This window comes from Bacillus rossius (genome assembly GCF_032445375.1).
Source record: "Bacillus rossius redtenbacheri isolate Brsri chromosome 4 unlocalized genomic scaffold, Brsri_v3 Brsri_v3_scf4_1, whole genome shotgun sequence".
Lineage (NCBI taxonomy): Eukaryota > Metazoa > Arthropoda > Insecta > Phasmatodea > Bacillidae > Bacillus > Bacillus rossius.
The window spans coordinates 19,391,321-19,414,058 of NW_026962010.1; the positions used below are offsets into that span (position 1 = coordinate 19,391,321).

The 22,738-nt window shown below is 36.0% G+C and overlaps 1 protein-coding gene across 2 annotated transcripts in view; it reads left to right on the top strand.

Moving 5' to 3' along the window:
* The first annotated feature begins 2,372 nt into the window (after positions 1 to 2,372).
* The window catches only part of LOC134541661 (glycoprotein 3-alpha-L-fucosyltransferase A), a 211,148-nt gene continuing 190,782 nt past the window's right edge, over positions 2,373 to 22,738 (top strand). For both annotated transcript variants that reach the window (XM_063385263.1, XM_063385264.1), the window contains exon 1: positions 2,373 to 2,495. The gene's annotated coding sequence lies outside the window, so the exon portion shown is untranslated. The remainder of the gene's footprint in view (positions 2,496 to 22,738) is intronic.

Genomic DNA, 22,738 nt, shown 5'->3' on the forward strand with positions numbered 1-22,738 from the left:
TTTTATTTTTTAATTTATACGTCACAATATTCCGCTGTGAATGTATAAATGTGACTTTCAGCTCCTGTAAACAAGGTCTTGTCTTGAGAAAAGTGTATGCCCCAGCAGGTAGTCCTTCTCTTTGGAAGAAAAATCAGCCATAGCTTGTTAATTATTTTTTCTTAATCTACTTCCTAAATGAACGGAGAGTAATTGATGTTCCGTTTGTTCAAAGAATGGCAAAACATTTTTTTTTAACAATTTATTTACATAAAATGAAATAACAAATCTTAGCCTTATTCCTACATAATATCTACAAACATTGAAGCATCTGTCGTAGCGAGGAATCAGCTTCTCTATGCCTGCAGCATGTTGGATAGTTAAAATCATCACATAAACCGAGCAGAAAAATTAGTAGTTCGTTCCTTGAAGGTTAACGTATATAAAATAATATTTTAATGAATGGATGGGACTATTTTAATAAATAAAATAATTATTTCGACTGAATTTATACTTTATCAACCATATTTACAATATCATTATATTATTTTTCTATTATTTATGTGCATGCAAAATTAAAGTTAATTTTTTATTACACCAAGTAGGTAAAACTTCTAACGCGCGTACATAAATACATGACCCACCTTTTTAACATAATAATGATCTATCCTCTATGCACCAACAAGTCTTTTTAAATCATTTAATAAGAATTAATTTTATTTTGTTAGTATCTTTACTACATTAAAATATTCTTATATTATAGAAAAAGTAATTAAATAATACTAATTATAATACAGTTAAATATATTCAATTTAAATTCTAATTTAATATAATTGAATTGGATATGTATAATGAGTTAAATTTTTAATATGAAATGAATCTTACACTTACTTTATGATAAATGAGAAAAAAGTTTAAAAGTAGGGTGTAGTTATGTTTTATATTATGTTAAAACGTAATATCTGATTACAATTTAATATTTAACTTCTTATAAACACTTATTATATAAAGAAGTTATTATTAAAGACATAATTTTTTTATTTAGTTGGAAAACCATGTATTTTTGAAACGATTGTGGACCGGTTTTGTTTTTTATGTGGTGGATGCATTTGGCACCATGGGAGCGTACGTAGTGGAGTGGAGGGGTAGGGGTGAGGGGAACCACTTTTCCCGCTGCTAGATTTCAAAATTCTTTCCTTTAGTTGAATGGAATGATAGATTTTTAGACTTTTTTTTTATAATATCTTGGGGGAGAGGATACCCCTAATACCTCCCCCTTGCATACGCCAAGACCCTTCATGAAAGGTGGGAGGGAGTGGCAAAATCCCTGAATACATTCGTGCCCTTCTTGGTGAGACTTGAACCCGTGACCCCCTGACCAGAGGTCAGACACGCAGAATACTAAACAATTCACACCGGTACAGCATGGAGCCCAGCATAGTCTACTTTTAGGATTACAAACATCGGTGTACAACAACACATTCTACAGCCAAAATTGAAATGAACGCGAGTCTATATCGTACCGTAAGCAACAAAGAGCGGAAACAAAAGAACGTTTATTATTGTTCAAACTGTACATAGAAAAATATAACAAATTGACCACAGATAAACATTTGTTCACATTTAAAATGATCGTGTTATAAATATGTTGCAAATACATTCGGGTGTTTCTTCGAAGAGTTACAACCGGCTAATCACAGCGTTCAGTAGAGAGAGAGAAAAATAAATGATTTAAATTTGTAAATTGCAGCTTGTTTCTTCGTTACGATCGACGTGGATCATAGCACACATGGCCCCCACATGTGATTACGGGCCCTGGACCCAGAATCGGAGACACCCCCCCCCCCCCCTCCTTTCCCAATTTTACAGTCACGTGATACATTATAATTGCATGGTTATTTCTTACCTACACTCTTTTTATAATGTTAACCTGAAAATATAGGGTATAATTATGGTTACTATTTTGTAAGACCAAGCTAAGCTTTGTATATAAAATTATTTTACTTTAAAATAATCACAGCACGTATTTATATTAATTTCACACACTAAGATAAAAATGAAAATAGTCACAGAAAAATAAAATTAGCTGTAGGTGTGTAAAATCTAAGATTTCATTGGATAAAAATAAATATATTTTTTTATGTTTGTAAAATATTATAAAAGTTAAACATTTAAAAACAAACGGTCCCTGGGCCCAGGGGTCCCCCCAGCCCCACCCTTGTGGGCGCCATGATCGGACAGCCCTGGTCACGTATTGCTGGGTGTTCGCTCACACCTGCCCGCCGCCTAGAGCGCGCGGGAGGTGCGCAGTGGCGCACTGCGCACCTCCCCCCCCCCCCCCCCCCCCTACAGCCGCGCGGCCCGGACCGGCTCCCGGCAGTCAGTGCGGCGCCGCGTCGCGCGGTGGACGTGCAGTTGTTCCCGCGAGTGTGACGTCAGTGCGCGCGTGCGTCGCGCGGCCTGATCCACGGTAGGCCCGCCCATGCGCTCCCGTGTGTTCGCTGTCAGGCAGCAAAGTAAGTTCCGAGCAACTCACCTGAATGGTTACGACACTCACACGACTTACATAATTTGGATCAAAAAAACATGCAACATAAAGGTCCTATTCAAAATATTGGATAGTAATCTGAAGCACAAGAATGACAAATAAAATAATGAAAAAAACCTTTTTGTTATTAATGATGTAATTATCAGAACGTACTGTTTACATTTGAGCATCACAATGGCGTGTAACAAGCTTATAATTTTTTTTTATGTCTACATCCATACACACACACACACACACACGTCTATGCTTTTCACGTGGTGGTATTTGATTTCTGTAGCGGTATGCATGGCCTACAAGCAAGTAGTTTGTCAAATGTTCGTGTAGATCACTGGTAAGGGGCCCTCACACTGGCAAAAATTGTACTCAATATTTTGAAGGTGTCGTGTTTGTACAAAACTATTGAGAGTGTGAGGAAATATATTGCGCAAAAAAAGGGGTGTTCAATATTTTGTGGAGTGTTCAAAAGTTTTCTGAAAGTTAGAAAAGTGTTGTGGACCCGTCAATATTTTATAGCACGAGAGTGCCGTGTGAGGGGGCTGACAAAATATTGCGCAATATTTTTGTGTAGTGTGAGGGGTCCAGACCATTCAATATTGTTGTACAAAAATGAGCTCAACAATTTTGCGCAAAATATTGAACGAATTTTTTTTTTTAGTGTGAGGGCGCCTGTAGAGAGGTGCCTTCATCCATTCACATACGCAATAAACGGTTCGTTGCAAGGGATTTAAAATTTGTCATACTACTCCGTCAATGTTTTGGAATAAGTTATTTGCGAGGCGTTAACTCCTAGTGAATGATTCTGTATAATGTTATAATAGACCTAGCATTGCACTACAAACTAGAAGCAAGCATGTTTTGACTCATTTTAAACACATTCAACCATTAGTTACGTTAATATGTACATTAAACAGTAAAATATTTTTTACCGTTACCTGATGAAATATTAGGTACTCGTGTTTCTTAGATACGCTAGACCGCACTCAGCTAATTTATTGAATACGTCCAATAACCAGCCGTTTAATCCTTACATCGCTAAGCAGTGTAAACATTGTTGTCGAAGCATGACAAATATTTATTGTGACAATATATATGTTTGACTTTAAAACCTTTTCAGTCACACGCAAGCCAATACTGAACCATAATTTTTAAAGATATACGGTGAATTCTTGTGAAATTATTATGTTAACAAACCACTCGGGTGTTTTTGTTGTCATTATTGGCACAATAGATCATGCTGGCCCTGTGATATATATTTTCGTTGTTGGGGACTAACTTGCCACTCTAGTAAACCGTTTTTTCATCTGATCATATCGAAAAAAAGTAATTTCATTGACATTACCAAATACATTGACCAACTTGGAAAGAAGAATTTCGTACAAAATTACTAAATGGAAGGGGGTAAATGTATTCATTTTGAATGTTCGTAAGACTTAAGTATGATTTTGTATTACTTTTTTGGCTGCATATGGTGTATGACATAACCATATATTTGTTACTATATGTTGCTTTGAAGTCGCCCAAGATGGTTGTACCGATCGTTACAGATCAGGAACTCTTACATGTATTAAAATTGTCACTGCTTGGGGGGGGGGGGGGGGGGGGGGAATCCATCCTATTATTCATGGACGAAACTAAATCAAAAATATAACTAATAAACTTAAACCTAAACTTAAACTTAAAAACGGAGATGGCGAATATTTATTTCACAAGAAGTCGGAAATCAAGCTGCGAAGAAGTCCTGCTCCCACGAGGAATCGAACCCATGCCTCGACGAGTCCGCTAGACTGCAATGACTCGATTGCCTACCAGTTTGAGACTAGAAAAAGAGGTTTTTGGTGAAATGAGTAGTCACGTTCGAGTAGTGAGTTGAGAACGATGCGTTGTGGCAGGTCCATGTAACTCGATTTTAATTGCATTGTTTTTTCCACGTTCCATCGAATTGTGGATTGAAGAAGTCGTGGTTTTTTGACAAAGAATCATTTGAAATGTTTTTATCAACTTTTAAAAAATCCTTTAGCGCAGCTGTTTTGTTATAGAATATATGATGAACTACTAATATATATATTTGTAGGTGCCCTTCGGGTTAACAAGTTCCAAGCTTTCATCCTGTTTTAAACATGGGTTTCTGTAGCTTTTATTCAAGGTAGCTTCAATTTATTTCAATTTTTAAAGTTGTTAATAAGCTTCCGGTATGAATACGAGGACATTTGTAACATATTGATATTATTAACTATATAGTAAATTCTGTTCAGTAGCTGAAATTTAAAAGAAAGGGGGCCACTTGGACATACAATATTAAGGTCGTTTCCAATTGTACGGTTAAGTAAAACGTATTGTTTTGAGGTCACTGGGATACACGCACATAGTCGATGGGATCTCAGGGTTTCAGTGAATCAGAACGTCGTGAATGCCCATAAATGGTGCTCATAAACTGAGTGATACCTCGCCATAATCGCGGCTTCCGAGGGCCCTTGTAATCTTTAGCATTACAAAATTTGATTATCTGCTGAATTTTACTGTTTAGATAGTCTTCGATAGTCCCTTTTTTTTTTTTTTTTTTTTTTTTTAATATTCCTCATAAATATCTGGAATGGGTGAATACCAAAAAAGTCCAACATGGTTCCTCTTTGCTGGGCCTTGAAAATAAACATTCAGATGTGGCTCTTAACAAACTATACATTAATTTGAAGTGGGGTAGGTTGGGGGAGAAAGGTATTGGTGATATTTTTATAGAAATTTTCTCCGTGTGCTTGTAATGCGCTCTTCAATATTATGACAATGTGTTTTATTTGTTCAAAAAGAGATAAAGTTTCTAGAAATCAATTTTCTGGTTTTTTATCTGAGAAAAAAATATTTGTTTAAATTGATAAAACTTTGTGTTTTACACTCAATTTCCCACTAATTTTAACATGAGTTATCCCCCTCTACTTTTTTTCACCCTTCATGTGGTAATAGAGTAATATTTTTTTTACATTCAAAAGCAAGCGTAAAAATTGAAATAAAAAGAAGTATGTCCAAATTTTGAACTTTTAAAGAATACCTCAGCCTGTAGGATAGAAACTAAAATAGGTACATTGTTACCAAGGATTTCCCCCACTTACCTAAAATATGTGCATGGCAAGCAAGTTGAACCTAAATTTGTATTTGTTAAAGCTGGTAGTCCATCACGAGTTACTTATTGATTATATCCACGAAGCACGTACTTCACGGCGACTCTCGCCTGGACTGTGTCCCAGACCACAATAGCGACTGTCGATGTTACTGAAGCGCGCTGTCGGACGCAAGAACTCCAGTTGGAAGCGTTCGCTCGGAGATCAGCAGGTGAGCTGCGGTTGCGACCGCTTCGTGCCGGGCGGTAGGGGCGACTTTCACGCGACCTTGCAATGAGCCCGCGGCCTTGTGGGCGGGCCTGCGTCGGTCGCGGAGTCCGGAACACGAGGGCGCACTGCGGACACCAGACCAATCAAAACATATCGCTTTTACTCGTCTTTTGAATATTTCATGTCGTTTCAGCCTTTGCTGAAATCAAAATACGCGTTCCCGAACTAATTTTTCTCTCACCTTCCGAGAACATAAATTCTCCCATAACTTATCCTTCACCTGCTCCCAGTAGTTTTTCTCTCTCGTAAACAACCCGCAATTAAATCACGAGCTATCCATCCGGTCTTCCCTATCACCACCCTAATCAATTCAGCATAATTTTCAAAGAACCTTAGCTCGCGAAAATTCTCCACAGACTGTATAAACTCCCAAACCTCACGTGTGCACTACGCAACACCGGGACTTCACTTACATGCTGCAACATTAACTTAACTTTGTAGAGTGTTTGCTAAGTTTTTTTTTTCTTGGCGTATTCACTCCATATGACTTTCCTTACTCTCCTGCAAACCCGCAAGTTTTATTTTCAAAAATCGTGAAAACCTTTTCCGCAACTCATATTTCTTCCTCCGGCTCTCGAACCCCACTTTAGCGGCAATCAAATTAGCCACTAAACACGCCTTGCTCAAAAGATATAACCAACTAACAGCCGTTTGCAAAGAAATCAAAATAGACTACAGAAACTAAAAAAGTCTGCAGGCAGAGTAGCGCGGATTTGTGGCCTCCCCTGCTGGTCAGATCACCAATTAACCCGCAGTGGAGCACAACCTCGTTGCTCTCTGTCGGGAGTTGCGCGCACGTAACACCGCTTGCGAAACTCGCGAACTAAGTGCGATTCCAAACACTGCAACTCCCATGAACGACAGTCTTAAATACAAACGAAATATTAGCAAAGTTGCCATTAAAGGAGAACTGTGTGGAACCAGGAGAAAATATGTACCTGCTAAACATTTACCAATTACAACAATAATTTGAAGTTCTGTTTTATCATGCTTTGGTTTATTCAACATAACTCGCGATATAATACAAATCACTGAATTACAAATGGCTGCTACCATCAAGCATACAAATTTCTTTAAAATCATTTACGAGGCTATTTAAAAAAGCAAAAGCAAGAGATCAGACCGCGATGCCAGGATCAGAGCTGGTTGGCGATCCTGCGCGGCCACTGACGTAACACACCATGTCACGTGCCGTCCACAACGTACAAGGGTCGTCGCTACCCCCTTCCCCCCTCCCGCTGACATGTCTCGGCGCTGTTATCTATCGCTGAGCGGCCTTGGGAATTCGCCTGGGCCGCCGCGCGGAAGCCTTCCTTTCACAGACGAGAGAGCCAAACGCCCGATCGTGCATCTTCGGGGTTTATTTATTTTGGACAACTCATGATAACCAATGGTCAATTAGGTTAGGTTAGCTACATTATAAATACTTTAAAACATTGTGGACGGTTGATTTGGTTAAATATACTGTGAAATCATGTAAACGGTTTCCTAGCCCTGGATAGCTACATATTAAAAAAAGTTATTTGCTAAACAACCTTCGGGGAACTTCGGTTGTGGCTCTCTCGTCTGTGAAATGAAGGCTTCCCGCCGCCGCGTGGAGTGGCGTGAAGGGACGCAGCTATTCTCGATGTTTCGAGCGTCGGCTCGGCCGGGATGACGCGACACGTCACAGCCGCTCTCATTGATGAGAGTGGCGCGACGCGGAGTTCGACTGGATCGTGAGAGTGCGTCGAGTGAGTGGCGCGAGGTAAGGGGCGAACCACTGTCAAGTCTGGCTCCAGTGAGGAGTGCGAACTGCGGAACTGGACAGACAATGAGTGACTTGAGAGTAAACATTTTTATATGCCAGTGATTTGTGATCGGATATTTTTAAGTACAATTATTTATTAGAATGTAAATATTAGTAATTAATAAAACTGATATAAACCTTAATTGGGCTATCCCTTACGAACCCAGTTCTCTCCACAGAGGTCGTAACTATACTTTCAAAAAATACCCATCGCTTAAATACAAGTATATAAATACAATACTTTATTTTATACTATAAGGCCAAAAAATGTGTGGCAACTCAAACAATAAATTAATAAAAATAATTTTATCACTACATAGTATAAACCAAGTCGCTTCCCGCTGTCTGTCTGTCCCTATGTATGCTTAGATCTTTAAAACTACGCAACGTATTTTGATGCGTTTTTTTAATAGATAGAGTGATTCAATAGGAAGGTTTATATGTTTAAAACAGGCATAATATAGTAGAGAAACACTGATAATTTTAGAGGTTTCTAATGTGATATAAATAAACACTTTTTTTTGCGCTTACATTGCAAACGCTGGCTGAACCCTACGAGATAGATCATGTTGTTGATAATTGTTGATTATCTTTTGTTTTTAGTCGAACGAATAGTAAGTAAAATATTTTTATTCAATTATCGAAAATCGTAGTTTAACGTAAGGTATATATTTAAGTTAAAAAAAACTGAATAGAATAGGTAGGGTAAAGGCACTCAAGAGTACGCACTTAAGAGGCCGTGTCACAAATTTGCGCTCCTATTTATATCAATGTTATTTTAAAAGGCAGTTTTTCTCAAGGTCTATAAGAGGTAGGGGCCGGAAATTTTGCCTACTGAAAGTATACAGTACATTTAACATAACTGCTTGTTTCAAATTTAGTTATCATATCATATATTATTTCTGTGATGAAAATAATATTATCAATAGTTTGATTTGTCCAGATACATTGAAATTTTGCTTATATTTATAATTATTTAGCAAAAACTGAAAACGCCATTGAAATGTATTGCACATTACCTTCCGATCAGTGTCTTCATGATCATGATGGGTTTAAAAACCTGGGTGTAATCAAGTCTTTAACTATTACATGACAACATTTATACTTAATAATTTGGAGATAGGCCTTTTCTATCCTCAGCCCCTGAGCTTTTACTACCTGGTCTGGCGACCGACCTGTCACCCTTCAACCACCCCAGGGGTCTCCGACTGCACATCCCATAAAAAAAAGCTGTTCGTTCATTTGTTTTTGTGTTCGAGCGAAGGTTTACTTCTCCACAAGTGCCACAGTCTTCACACATTTATGCTAAGGGAATATTCCGCTGATGTGACGCCATACGAATGTATTATTCGCGACCATACAACTTTTTTGTTTGTCATCGGGAAGAAATAAAATCATGGTGTTTTTTTATACAGGGAAAAACCATCGTTTATCAAGCAAGAGTGGGGTGTTTATTTCAACTAGAAGAAAGAAAAACAGAGGGGAAAGATTGCAGAAATGGAGATGCAAGGAAAAATTTAAGAAAGTTTTTTATCATATTAACATTAATAGATAGTAAATTGCCAACATCAGCTACGAACATTAAATATAGTCAAGAGATCGCCCAAAACTTTTACAAATTAAATTAAAAGCTATATCCATAACGTAACGTCGTGTGCAGCATGCCAGTGCTGAGAATAGTTTTATCCTCTAGGTTTATTATCATGAGAAATTACTTTACATCTTCCCTTGACCACAATAATCCAATGTTAAATTAGTTTAGGCTCTTTTGGTGTTTTAATTGCAGTTTTATCATGTTATATTTGAAGATAATGAAATGGCTAAGAAACAAGGTTAGGAACATAGGAACAACAGGCAACATTGAAAATATAATATGTGTACTGCCTCTTATTTTATTGTCACTGACACAATTCGGAGTGTCATCCTAGTGTGTGAGTGTTTGAAGTGAGATTTAATTTTGTTATTTAGTTGATTTAGCATTTATTTTGTTGAACATGCATAGCACCACCATACTGAACGATCAAAATGAAAATTTTATTTGGCCCAATGATGAATCTTAAATAACAGTATAAACAGTGAGGATGTGCACGCAGATTGTATACTTTCCGATAATTCTGAAGCAGGGATTGTAATTGTAATTATTTGACATTGTGCAATTATTTTAATGGATGAATTCCCACATCTAATTTATTATATTTCCTTACATTGAAACAAAAAAAACTACGTGGTGAATAGCTTCAAAATTTCTATGTTGAGATCACTATCACATCCAAAATGCGAATGTACCACCTTGTTCCCCATAAAAAAATCATTTTGTCTTTTACTTTCAACATATATATCACAAACGTTTTGTTGTACATCGAAATGAATAGATATGATATGTGCCATAAATTTTCCTATTTTTATTAACAAAATCCTAAAACTCAGGAAACTGTATCATTGACAGCAAAAAATGCTAGTCGTGTAATAGTTTCAATGATTTTTGAAACGCCTCATCGTATGACAACTAAACGATATGATGAAATGTAAGATACAAAATTTATTTATTGTAAGAGTATGACTGGTATATTGCTAAATTACATCCGACAGCTTCCAAAACGCTGATTGTCATGTTACGTATGCAGAAGCATTCGTGAAGACTATTTTGTTTGAAGGCTAATCGTGTGTTTTAAATAATATTGCAGTGGCATGGCGAATGAGTTAGTGACATTCAGCACAACAGTCAATTACGAAAATAAAAGATAATATTTGTAAATACTGAGTTCAAATTATCGAATAGTCAGTGTTTTTCCATAATTAATCACTGTCTTTCTTTATGAAATGTAGTGGGAATCCTGAATAACACATATAGGGCGAAGGATGTTTGACAAAATAACCATATTAAAAATATTTATTACAGTGTAAATTGCAAAATTCTATTGAAATAATCTGCATCCCAAATATCTAAAATATCAAAGAATAAATTGGATATATTTTTTACAAGAATTATGTTAACAGCAGATACTTAAACACTAAACAAGAAAATTATGTTACGTCAAGCATCAAGTTATAAGAAATTTCAAATTAAATTTAAAAAATGAATAATACATAAACTTATGTGCATGATTTCGACACCGATGCCATGTTGTGGGGAAGAGAAAATGAAATGAACGCCATTCAAGAAGTTGAGAAAATACTTTCAGTCAAAATCAAACCATGTGGACTATTTGTAGACCCAGAACTTTCATATTTAGGTGCAACCCCGGATGGAACTGTTTACTCTGATGGCCTTGTTGAAGTTAAGTGTCCATCGTCAGCAAAAGAAATTTCTCCTGACGATGCTATACTATCTAGAAAATTCACATTCTGGAATGTAAAGGATAAAACACATGTTGATGTTATCAACAAGAAGCATGCTTATTACTATCAAGTTCAGGGTCAGCTTCATGTTACCAGGAAATTGTACTGTATTTTTTGTCTGTGGACTCCATTGGGCTCAAAAATAGAAAAAATTTATCGAGACGATAATTTCTGGAATTGTCAGATGAAAGAAAATCTTATGTCTTTTTATATGGATTGTATGCTTCCTGAATTAGTAGACCCCAGGCATACCCGCTCGATGCCCATTAGGAACCCAATTTACATCCTTCAAGCTATTAAAGAAAAAGAGGAGAAAACGAAAACTTCTTGCGCAGAAAAGCAGACCAAGAAATCTGTACGAAGGATGTTATGAAGTAGGCTACGCCACAGTTTGATTTCTTGTGGTGATACAAAATAAATTTTCTTGCTAGGGAATGTTCATTTTGAATTGAGCATTTTTAAATGTCAGCGTAAAATATGCTTATCTGCCCATTTTGTTTCTTTCCATAATAATGAGAAAAGTTAACATTGTAATAGACATTTTATTATATTCGTTTGCCGTCCAAGTACAAATGTCACACTATATCGCACTTAATTATATATTTTACTAATTTGTTAGTTGTCATTTTATTTCAGTTAGAAATAACAGTAATAAAAATATTACTTTATAGTCCAGAAAAGATATTTAGTTATTATTCATTTAATAGGGGTTTAAAATATGGTACTACATACATACTTATATTATCTTGTTGTCTTCTTTGCAACTTTACTGGAAGAATGGCATTTGGTATGTGTGTTAACCCACAATGAAAATACTTCAGAAGTACTCAATTAACAGTAAACAACCTAGGCCATATACTAATTTAATTATGTTGATGGAAATATAATTGAAATTAATAATAATGAACTATATGTGTTTTACGTAGAGATATCGTACGAACTGTATGTGGTACAGACCAACATTTGCTAAGACTCTGTAAATAAGTAATTTCAGTTAATGTGTAGAGAATATTAAAAGTTAGAAATAATGATATATATAAAACAATGCAGAGTTATCAGCATAAAAATAAAAGTTATTTTTACGTAGCGCCTACTGGAATGTGTATTTTGTGTTAAATTATGTGGCATGATTAGTATTCTCTTATTGTATTTGTGTTCTGTTAAAATCTTATAAAACATAACTTACTGTTGAAGGATTTTCATTTTTTTGTGATGATCTTACTTAAACAAGTTTTAATATTATTACACATGTATATTTTAAAAGCATTTTAATGTATACTTATAGAATTGTAATAGGATTTACACGGACTCTCACGATGCATGTGAGCATCTATAATTATCTACATCACCATTATGGCCGTTTCACAAGATCAAATATTTATTGAATTCAATCAGTTGCATTCATTGTACATGATTTTCGATATGTACATTGAATTCAATACAAATTGAAGATGTTACTCAACTAAGCTTATTCTTATTAACATATAAATATTTTGTTTGTTCAGTACATTAAAGTAAAAGATTCTTTATTACTTAAATAATGAGCATCTATGAGCAATGACGTTTTCTAAATATTTACATAAACCTAATGGAATATATATTTCAATACTTTATATCAACGATCACATTAACGGCAGTATTATGTAACCAATGAGGTAATGAAATATGTTTAAAGGATATTTTCACCTCTGTAAAGTAAATTTGTAATGCAGCCCTTTTAATGTTAGTCTTGTGAGTTATTTCGTCGTCTAATATGCTACAGCAATATATAAAATTAAGTTTTGTGAGTGTTTTAGTCTTGTGTAATATTAAAGTGTAATGTAATCAATTCAATAATTTTTTTTGTAAATTCGTATTCATAAAGACACATACCGTAATAAGATAAATAGTGATATTTGTAAAAATTAAATCTTTGAAACAACATCCATAAGAGGTTCTCCTACCTCTGTTAAACTGTATGATGGTGCATTGTAAAAAATGAGTTAGTCTGACTTAAGTGAGATTGTATTTAGATTGTGTGTAATGTATATGCAATATCTAATCATATGGATTTATGTTATTATCCTTTTATAGCATTACATGATAAATTTCGTATACTTTTTAATGTCAACTAACATTATTTTTCACATAATATTACATCCAGATAAAGAATAATTACCACATGTGATAAGATTAATTGTATTCCGATACTTTTAAAGTATTAAAATTTTTAGATACGACTGATACTACAGTTGTAAATGTGAGGTTTCTTGACTCTGAATCCCTGCATCCGCAATTTCCTAGTGAGCCGCCACGCCAATCAGATTGTCATCCTCTCAGATTGTCGAGGAACCAGCTACATTTTTCGTCGAGTAAGCTGGAGCTGTCAACCTTCCCACTAATCCTGTGATGAGGGTATAGTGGCATTTTCACGCGCTGCGGCTACAGTTCCTTCGGTTGAAAAAGCCATTAAATCTCACTGTTAAAAGAGAGAACTGTAGAGCAGTATTTTGGAAATAAACATTTACTGACACGGCCTCTTAAGTTGTTTTTAATTGTAAACTTAAGATATTAAGTATTACACAAAAAGTGATTATAATAAATGAAACACTATTACTTAAAGTTTATGAAACACATATTAGACAAGCAGCTATAAAATCCTTTGCAACTGAAAAACATAAGTTTTGCATAAATTGAAATTGCGAACTCTTGGAGGACTGGTGTCTTAAGAGTGCGCACAGTGTCCTCCAAGAGTACGCATCAGCACCCATCACATTTAAAGTGTCCAGACCCTTCATAGCTTGAGCAATCTTCGTGCCACCACTGTTTACATTTGCCGCACTGTACCCAATCCTCTAAAATCGGTTGTTGATAGCGTTCATCACAACCTGGACAAAAAACATTGTCTTCAATTTCTTCTTCAACTGCATGTATGCCTACCGCTGAAGTTGATGGTATAGCGGGAGTGTTGAACAGTACTGCCTTCTTTACTTGTTTTCTTGTTTGAATTTTCTTAGCTGTCTTGCTTACCAGAAGACAGTTTTTAAATGGCGATGGAGACATTATTTCAGACTTCTTACCTGCCACTTTTCGTTTCCTTGAAATGACACACTTTGGTAGTGGTGTTATCATTGAGGATGGAACTCGCTGTAGTTCCGCAACGGAATCGTGTTCTGCCAGATCATCAGTTTGAGTGTGGGGTTCATCAGTTTCAAGAATTGTTGAATTTTCTGGTGCGTTTGGGTCTTCTTCAGTGACGTCCAGTTGCTCTTGAGGATGGTCTGTCACTTCAGCAGGTGCAAAGTCTTCATCAGTGAAGTTATCGGGATTGAAAGGATGTATACCTGTTGATCTAAAAGCATTTATTGCCTTTTCCATCGTTGCTACCCTCGTGTAAGCACATGTGAATATTTTTGCAATGTCATGCTGGGTGATTGCCCTCCCTGGATGAACCACCAACCACTTTTCTGCTTCTTGAGCAAAGGCTTTCTTTAAAGGCCCAAAGAAACCGACGTCTAGTGGCTGCAGTCTGTGGCTAGCACGTGGTGGTAGTGACAGCAGTGTTATGAAGTGTTCTCTGCAGAAATTTACGGCTTCAATACTGCAGTGTGATACGTGGTTATCCAATATCAGTAGCACTGTATCTTTCTCTGTTGGCCTCACGAAATCATAAAAATGTTTCAGCCACTCTACAAGAAGTTCCGTGTTCATGTACCTACCCAGTATCAGAAATCATATGCAATGTTCCTTCTGGTGCATTTGTGTACAGTTAAGGTTTCATCCTCTTCCTGGCAAAGATCATGGCTGGAGGAACAAACGTACCAGTGGAGTTCATGCAGCACACGACAGTAACTGTTTGACCTCTTTCAGCTGAAGAAACTTTACAAACTACCTTTTTCCCTTTAGAATAAATTACTTTTGGAATTTGATTGGGTACAGTGGATACCAGACTCGTCCATATTGAATTTTCGATGAGCAGGAAAATTATTTTTAGCACAAACACTGGCCAAGTTATCAAAAAATCTCCTGCGCTGAACCCTGTTAAATCCAATGGCTCTCCCTAAACTACATTTCTCCGGAGTACGTAGTGCCAAACCTTGCCTTTTGCAGAAGGCATGAACCCAATTTTCTAGTATACTTTTTGGAGGTCATTTTCGTCAGTGAAATAAATTCTGAAACAAGAAACAGTTGAATTGTAAAAGTAATATTTTGCCATGCAGAAACGGCATCCAAGAGTACGCAGTAGACAATTCGGCCTCTAAGAGAACGCATTGCTGCGCACTCTTAAAGGCACCCACACAAATGCAACGTTTGTACAACAGATAGCAGCAGCCTTCACTTTGGCCTCCCGTTACCACGTTATCGTAAACAATAGACTCTAAGCTTCGGATTACCATAATATGATTCGCGGTACCTCATTGATGTATTACTTACAAAGACTATTATACTCTTATTCATATTTACATCAGGAGAAAGCAAATGATATTCTTACCTCTTACATACGAAAAAAACCGATTCTACAAATTTTCTTAGCGCAGTAAAGCACACACACACAAGCTTCAAGGAGCCACCTATCGACTTCTCTCGCCAGTGCTACCAACTTCTATATATTTATACTGCGCGCTCTTAGGGACTGCGCACTCTTACCTGCCTTTACCCTATCTTTTGTTGTTGATATTTGTTAATTATCTTTTGTTTTAGTCTATATTTATATTTATGATTAGTATATTTAATATCAGCATTACAGAATTTGTCTGGTGTGATGTCGGGAAACAATTGAAAACTTAAATCAGAATGCCTGGTGCGGGATTTTAATTCTTGTCCTCTTGAATACGACTTTTGCTTGTTAGAATTTCGCAGCCTTGCTCATTTTCAAGCATGTAAGCATGCATATAGACTTCCCTAAAAAACATTTGGGGTATTTTCCCTAAAAAGTACATGTTTTGTTGGATGTAAAAAACAACCTTTTGACGAATAAAAAATAACTTTTGGAACATAATATATAGGTATATATATACTATATTTAAAAAACTAAAAAAAAAAAACATACGTTCATTGTTATATCAACCATAAAGTAAGAAAAAAGAAAACACAGGCAAACAAGAAAAAAATTTATTTTGGTGCCTATGATTTTGGAACTGATTTTAGCTATATTTGGGCTGCTGAATCTAAATATGAAATTAGTTTTTTTTATCATCTTTACTTTGTGATATAAGTGTGAAAAAAATGTAAAACCGTCTGATTGACTCAAGCCACTTCGTCACTGGGATACTCCTGGATGGGAATCCCATTTGAGGTCAGTTTTAGACGTGCAGGATGGATCGAAGTTGATAAAAAATGAGTTCCAGTAGAAGAAGTTCTGTAAATCACCCTGATGTATTTTGCTACATATGCGGAGAATACACATTAAAATATAATAGAAAGACTGTTAGTGACCTTGAAAAGAGAGCTTATCATGAATACTTTGGTGTTAAATCGGTGATCAGGATAAATCCTGGGCACCGCATCAGGCTTGTAAAACTTGTACAGAATATTTAAGCCAATGGACTAGCGGGAAAAGAAAAAGTTTAAAATTCGGCGTACCGATGGTTTGGAGAGCACCCAAAAACCACATCGATGACTGTTATTTCTGTCTAGTAAATATTACTGGAATCAAACAAAACAACCATAGCAAGTGGACTTATCCTGATTTAGTCTCTGCAAGACGCCCGGTCCCTCACTCAGAGGAAGTACCGGTCCCAGCATTTCACCAGCTCCCAGAGCTTTCTGAGGACGAGTGTTGTGCCTATAACCACCCTTCTGATACTAATGAAGGTGACAGTGATTCAACGAGAGATAATCGTCTTTCCTCCACTGCGTATCAAGTTGGTTCTTATGAAGCAGTTTGTAAATGATCTTGATAACGACGAATCATGCTTTGATTTATGAAGGGGGGGATGCCTCACTTGAGTAAGGAAAAAATTAAATCAGGAATATGTAAAGCTTTGAAATAAGAAAATCATTTAAGGACCAAGCCATCGTAAATTCCATGAATGAGGCTGAGCAAAAATCCTGGACTTCATTTGTTGCAGTTGTCGGAAAATTTCTGGGCCAACGAAAAGCAGGAAACCATGTTGAACTGGTAAACGCTATCTATGCTTAAAAATTTCAAATCCCTTTGGTCCAACATGAGTATTAAGGTGCACTATTTACACAGCCACCTGGACCATTTCCCTGAAAAGTTAGGAGACAGCAGTGAGGAGCAAGGTGAAATATTTCATCAATATATTAAAATTATGGAGGACCGCTATCAAGGAAGATTGGATACGCACATGATGAAGATTATTGCTGGAGTTTTAAAAGGGACTGTTCCATGATATATTCAAGAAGTCCACGAAAAAGAAGCTTCCGAAGTGTTGGGTGACTAGTTGGTTCTATCGATGACTTGTTACTATCTTTGAATATAATAATATTAGTATATACTAATGATATTTGTATAATATAATAACATTTGTGTAATGTAATAATAAGAATTTCTTGTTTAATTTTTAGATTTGATTCATGGATTTAACCTAAAATAATGTAAAACATACCTACATTTCACTAAAACATTACCTATATCTTAGACATTTGACCTCCTAGACAAAAACAAATGCCATTTTTGAATTCAGGGCATCAAATTCATACGAAATCAGCTCCAAATACCCTGGCACCAAAATTATTGTTGGCCTGTTTCATCTTTAATTTAAAATAACTTGTTAAGTTTTTATAACGTAATTTTTTTTAATTAACTTACATTCAGAATCAAGTAATAAACAAAATTAATTTTAATAAAAAAACTTGTAGTGTGCTTGATACCAGCTGTCTTCTATTTTCTATCACTGAAGTCTATTCTTTAGGATAAATTCATTATGAAAATGAAAGAAGAGAGCAACGCACGCTTGATATCAGTGGTCGTAATTTTTCTACCACAAATGGCTATTATTTAGGGTGGAAGACGACTTCTGGCAAATTTCTCACCATTCCCCTGCCTCGTGTATATACAAAATGCATGGTTATTGCCCATAGCTCGAGTGTAGTGGTATACGATACGACAATTAGACTTTTAAAATTTTATTACATAGTTATAAGTGAAGCTGATAAAAGTGTGTTAAAAAGATTGGTTGTCTGTAAAGTCGGTTTACGGACGATAGTTTAACGTGACAACGTCATAACAAAACATTAATGAAATGATTGCATACTTTTATAAATAATATTGAATCATATTTATTGAATTATCACTATTTTGTATGGATACAAAGGAGTGAAATGAAATCTACAAATTAATTGATAAAGTTACTTTTATTTGCACACATTAATTCAAATATGTTTATTACTTTAACGAACTGATTATTTTAACTATAACGTTTATACATGTTTGCTATTTAACTTCTTCCAATATGTGTTATTCTGTTAAGGATAGGACGATGATATGAAAAGTAGGAAACGAATGGGAGTGTTTCAAGTTTAATGTACCTCGAAAAAGCCAAATCGATGGTTGTTCCAATCGAGTGGAAGAGAGATAGATGCGGCGCAAGCGTACAATGAGCGTAACGTGACAATGTGCGTAACGGGACAATGAGTCATCCTTTTTCGTGCGTGCAGCCGGCGTTCATCGATTTATTAGACGTTGTCACTCAATAATTAGGAAACATTCCGACAATCCCTTTGCCAGTTGCAACTTGCGCGCGCACACGCGAGTGACGTCTGCGTGGACATCAACTGTCACCCCAGCACTTCCGCGGCCTTTTATATTTCCATGACAGAATGGCCTTCAACACGCCAGCAAGCCGCACGAGTTGTTTCGATTCTTTGCTTTTCACGCGCTCTTATTCACGTCATCAGGCCGTCAACTGCTTCCTGTGGCGCACCGGGCAACACATTGTGTGCTGGCACCGAGCCGGTAACTGCTGCCACATTCCAGAAACTTCTGGAAAATCCCATGAATGTTTATTTTTTCAAATATTCCGTATGTTTTCAAATATTCCAAAAGGATAGTTTTAATAATTTGCATATTATATAATGCCGAAATGTTTAGAAATTTGTATAATCAGTGTATCCAGCATTTTTGTATAATATTGTCGATAAGAGAAACAATGCCTTGAACTGGACATTGTCACGACGCAGGTAGATAGGATCCGTTCTGTGCTGCTAGTGACAACTCCCGTGAATGCAGTATTCCTATTTACTCGTGCTTATCATTAAAAAAAACCTTGCTTTTCCCGTTGCGAAAAGGCTTTAATCTAGAAAAAGTTTCTAACCCAGAATTTTGGTAATATTAAAAAAGTTTAAGAAAATTTTTAACTGGCTAAGAAAGCAGTGAATTTTTTGTCCTGCGATCGCATTTTGGTCATCCTTAACGGTAAGGGTTGGCTGTGACAAAAAATAGTTTCACCCAGATTTGTAGATACTATTTAGAACGTTTACAAAAAACTTTAAACTGATTTGATACTTTACCTTCTTAGGAATCTTTAAATATTTTTGTTCGATACCTTTCTTTCCCACCATTGAGTTTAAACAAAGTATTTTAGTAGGTACTTCTCTTATGAAGTATATTAACTTCGTATGGGTGGAATATTCTTCATATTAAAGTAATTTATTTTTCAGTTTTCCAAAAAACTTTCCCATTTTCTTCCCCTTTATCCAATTTGGACCATTAACTAACAACGAAATGGACCGAGATTCTCTATAGGTATTTATAGATAAGATCTCAAATTGTGGGGTATACATTTAATGGTTAGCAGGGAATGACAAAACAGGACATTTTTGATATGAAACATATGTCCGGAAACGAAACCCTGAAAAGTTATTGGTGTGAAAGTAGCACGCAATTTTGGTGGGCTTCAATCACTACTCCACTGGCTGAGAAGACACGTTTATAGTAATCCATACAAACTTTGGTGTACAGGTTGTCTCTGGTTAAGGGAAAGAGATAGGAATCGTAAAAGTAGTATAAAATAGTTTCTCCTGACTCCGCTGCTATGGCCGTCCGCCATCTTGGATTGTGACATCACTGCGACCATCTTCGATGAATTTTGACTTTGACACTGGTGGATGAATTTGATCTCAGCCGACATTTTGAATACGCCATATTGGATTACACCATTTTCGATTCTAGAACCTTAGTATATGATGGCTTGGATCACCCACCTGGTTTTTATCTGCTAAAGTGCGCTGCAATTGTAATTTGTGTGTGGTGTAATTTATACTCACTAGATTGCAGTAATTTCAATCACCAGACCATCAGCTGTCGTGCATTCACCATATTGTTAGACATCGTGGCCGCTATATAAATTGGGAAACATTACAAAATAATTACGTTTTAGTAGATTGATTGATTGATTCGATCAATTCCTGGTCTCTGATATTTGGTCGATGCAAAGAAGTTATTTTAGTAAATATTATCGCAATTTAACATTTAATGTTCAAGTCAAAATCGCGTGTTCAATAAATAAAACAACATATTTTTACAAACATTATTACAAAAATTCTACTTTACCACAAGTACAAACAAGCAAATTAATAAAGTCTTAAGCTAAACTCGATTTCCGCATTTGCTACCCACGAATTAGAAGCGAGGTGGAAAGCTCTACTTAGGATCGAACATTTCTTCGTTTAAGAATCTTTTCCACCTAATACGTGTCGGGATACATTCTAGGCTGAATCTCGTCGGCACAGAAGCTACCGCGAATAGGCACGTGGTCCAAATATTCGAGGTAGTATGTCTTAGGCTCCGATTCGCGAACGTGAGTCACGCGGATTCGCAGTGAATCCTTTCTCGAAGACGATTTTCTGTTTATAAATATGCACAATGTTACCGAAGTTCGCTTTACGCTTTCGTATATCTTCTTCGTTTCGAGAATCACAGATCAAAGCAGGCGATCAGCCTTCACGTACCGTGGAATTGGGTTCGCTAGTAAGGTTTTGCAAGATATCGAATCTCTTGTAAGTTACGTTAGCCATGCACTGACGTAACATAATGGTACACAAAGTTCTGTTCAACCTTGACTACAAAGGCTTCGACATTACAAAATGTAGAGTTCTGTTTGATGCCAAACTTATTCATCAAAGCCTTAAGGTTGCATCTGTAGGGGTACGTACAGTGTTGTATTTTAAATATTTTTTTCAAACAGATATTTATTTTACCACAGTTACATGACTAGTGTAAATTATGTATTCTTCTATTATGTAACTATTACTCACAGGATCTAAATTACACTTTTTTTTAAACTAAATCATTGGGTAAACAGTGGAGAGCAAACTGTCATAGATGAAATCTTTCGAGAACATTATAACAAGTGTAGTTGTATATATAAATCGTCCAAAGGATATTTATATTTTATAGTAGAATTCGTAGACCTTCAATTGGAGTTATACTGCAAGATTATTATAAACTAAGCAAGAATCCTAATATTAATATTCACTGACTTGAAAAACGGGATTTTTATATGAAATTTTGCATTACTATTTGAACAGTGAGGGATTGAACTGATTATATTATTAACTGTCAAAAAGGTCTGATATCATTCTTCGTAGAAAAAAATAGGATTTATATTTCACTCGAGTGACTGCATCGACAAACTTGGCAGTGATGTGTTGCTAAGAAGGGGGAGGATTCCCGAACACAGGGTCGAGATTCGCGCATATGTTGATCTGGAGCTGCCATAACCATCCCATGAAGCTGAGAGAACTAGATGCTGGGCCCATTTCGTTTGCAGGACGAACTGAATGGACAGAGGTGATTGGACACAGGAATGCAAGTAATATTTACTCTATTTGGATTTTTCTTTAAATTATGCTCTCACAATTTTGCATTCTAGACTAATCAAACGAATGATAACGGATGATAACTCAAGGGTAAAATATGCAATTTATTTGCACGATAATTTCGCGAGATTGAACTATACCTGTAAGTTATTTAGTATTTATTAGAAAAATAGTAATTATATTCTATTAGGTGTCTACACTGGCCAACCGACACAAACTTTTAAGTAAGTGTGGAACAGTAGTGTTGAAACACATAATTTTGTTGCCTGTGATTATAAAACTTTAATTTTGATAGTAATTCCAGTTCTTGTTGCTAAAAATCAAACTTTTGGTTTAAAATGATTACCATTATTTTAAAACTGAATAGAATATAAAATATGTGGGAAAATTATTTAATGGACGTAAATGGTGTTGTGTACTCACATATTTTGGTCTCACAAGTGAAGCCGAATAATCTTGTACCCTATACGTGAAGCAGATATAAAAAAATTTATACATTGTATCAATTCTTTGCCGATCTCTGTTAGTAGGTGCGACGGTACACGCCCATCGCAAAAAAAAATATCTACCATAAACTTTGTTACACGAGTAACATTCTTCACAGCTCTGACCCAAGCAAACTTGCTATACACATCGATGACCGTCAACGTGTAGGTACTTGAAGCTTTTATTTATTCGCAATATGGTACCTCAACAAGGTACACTTGGAATAAATCAACAAGTCCGTGCACTAAGACTTAGCGTGGAAGATATTTCCATTTTGCAGGAGCGTAAATTTAACGTGTGATTCCGGTTCGACTCACAGTTTGTAGCCAGATGCCCTGCGAATGGTTTCCTGCACTAAACGAAGCCAGCAACAGTCTCAGACGATCATTCTGGTCGTACCAAGACGTACCCATAGTCAAAGGTCTGGCCACTTTCTAGATTTTTTAAACCTTC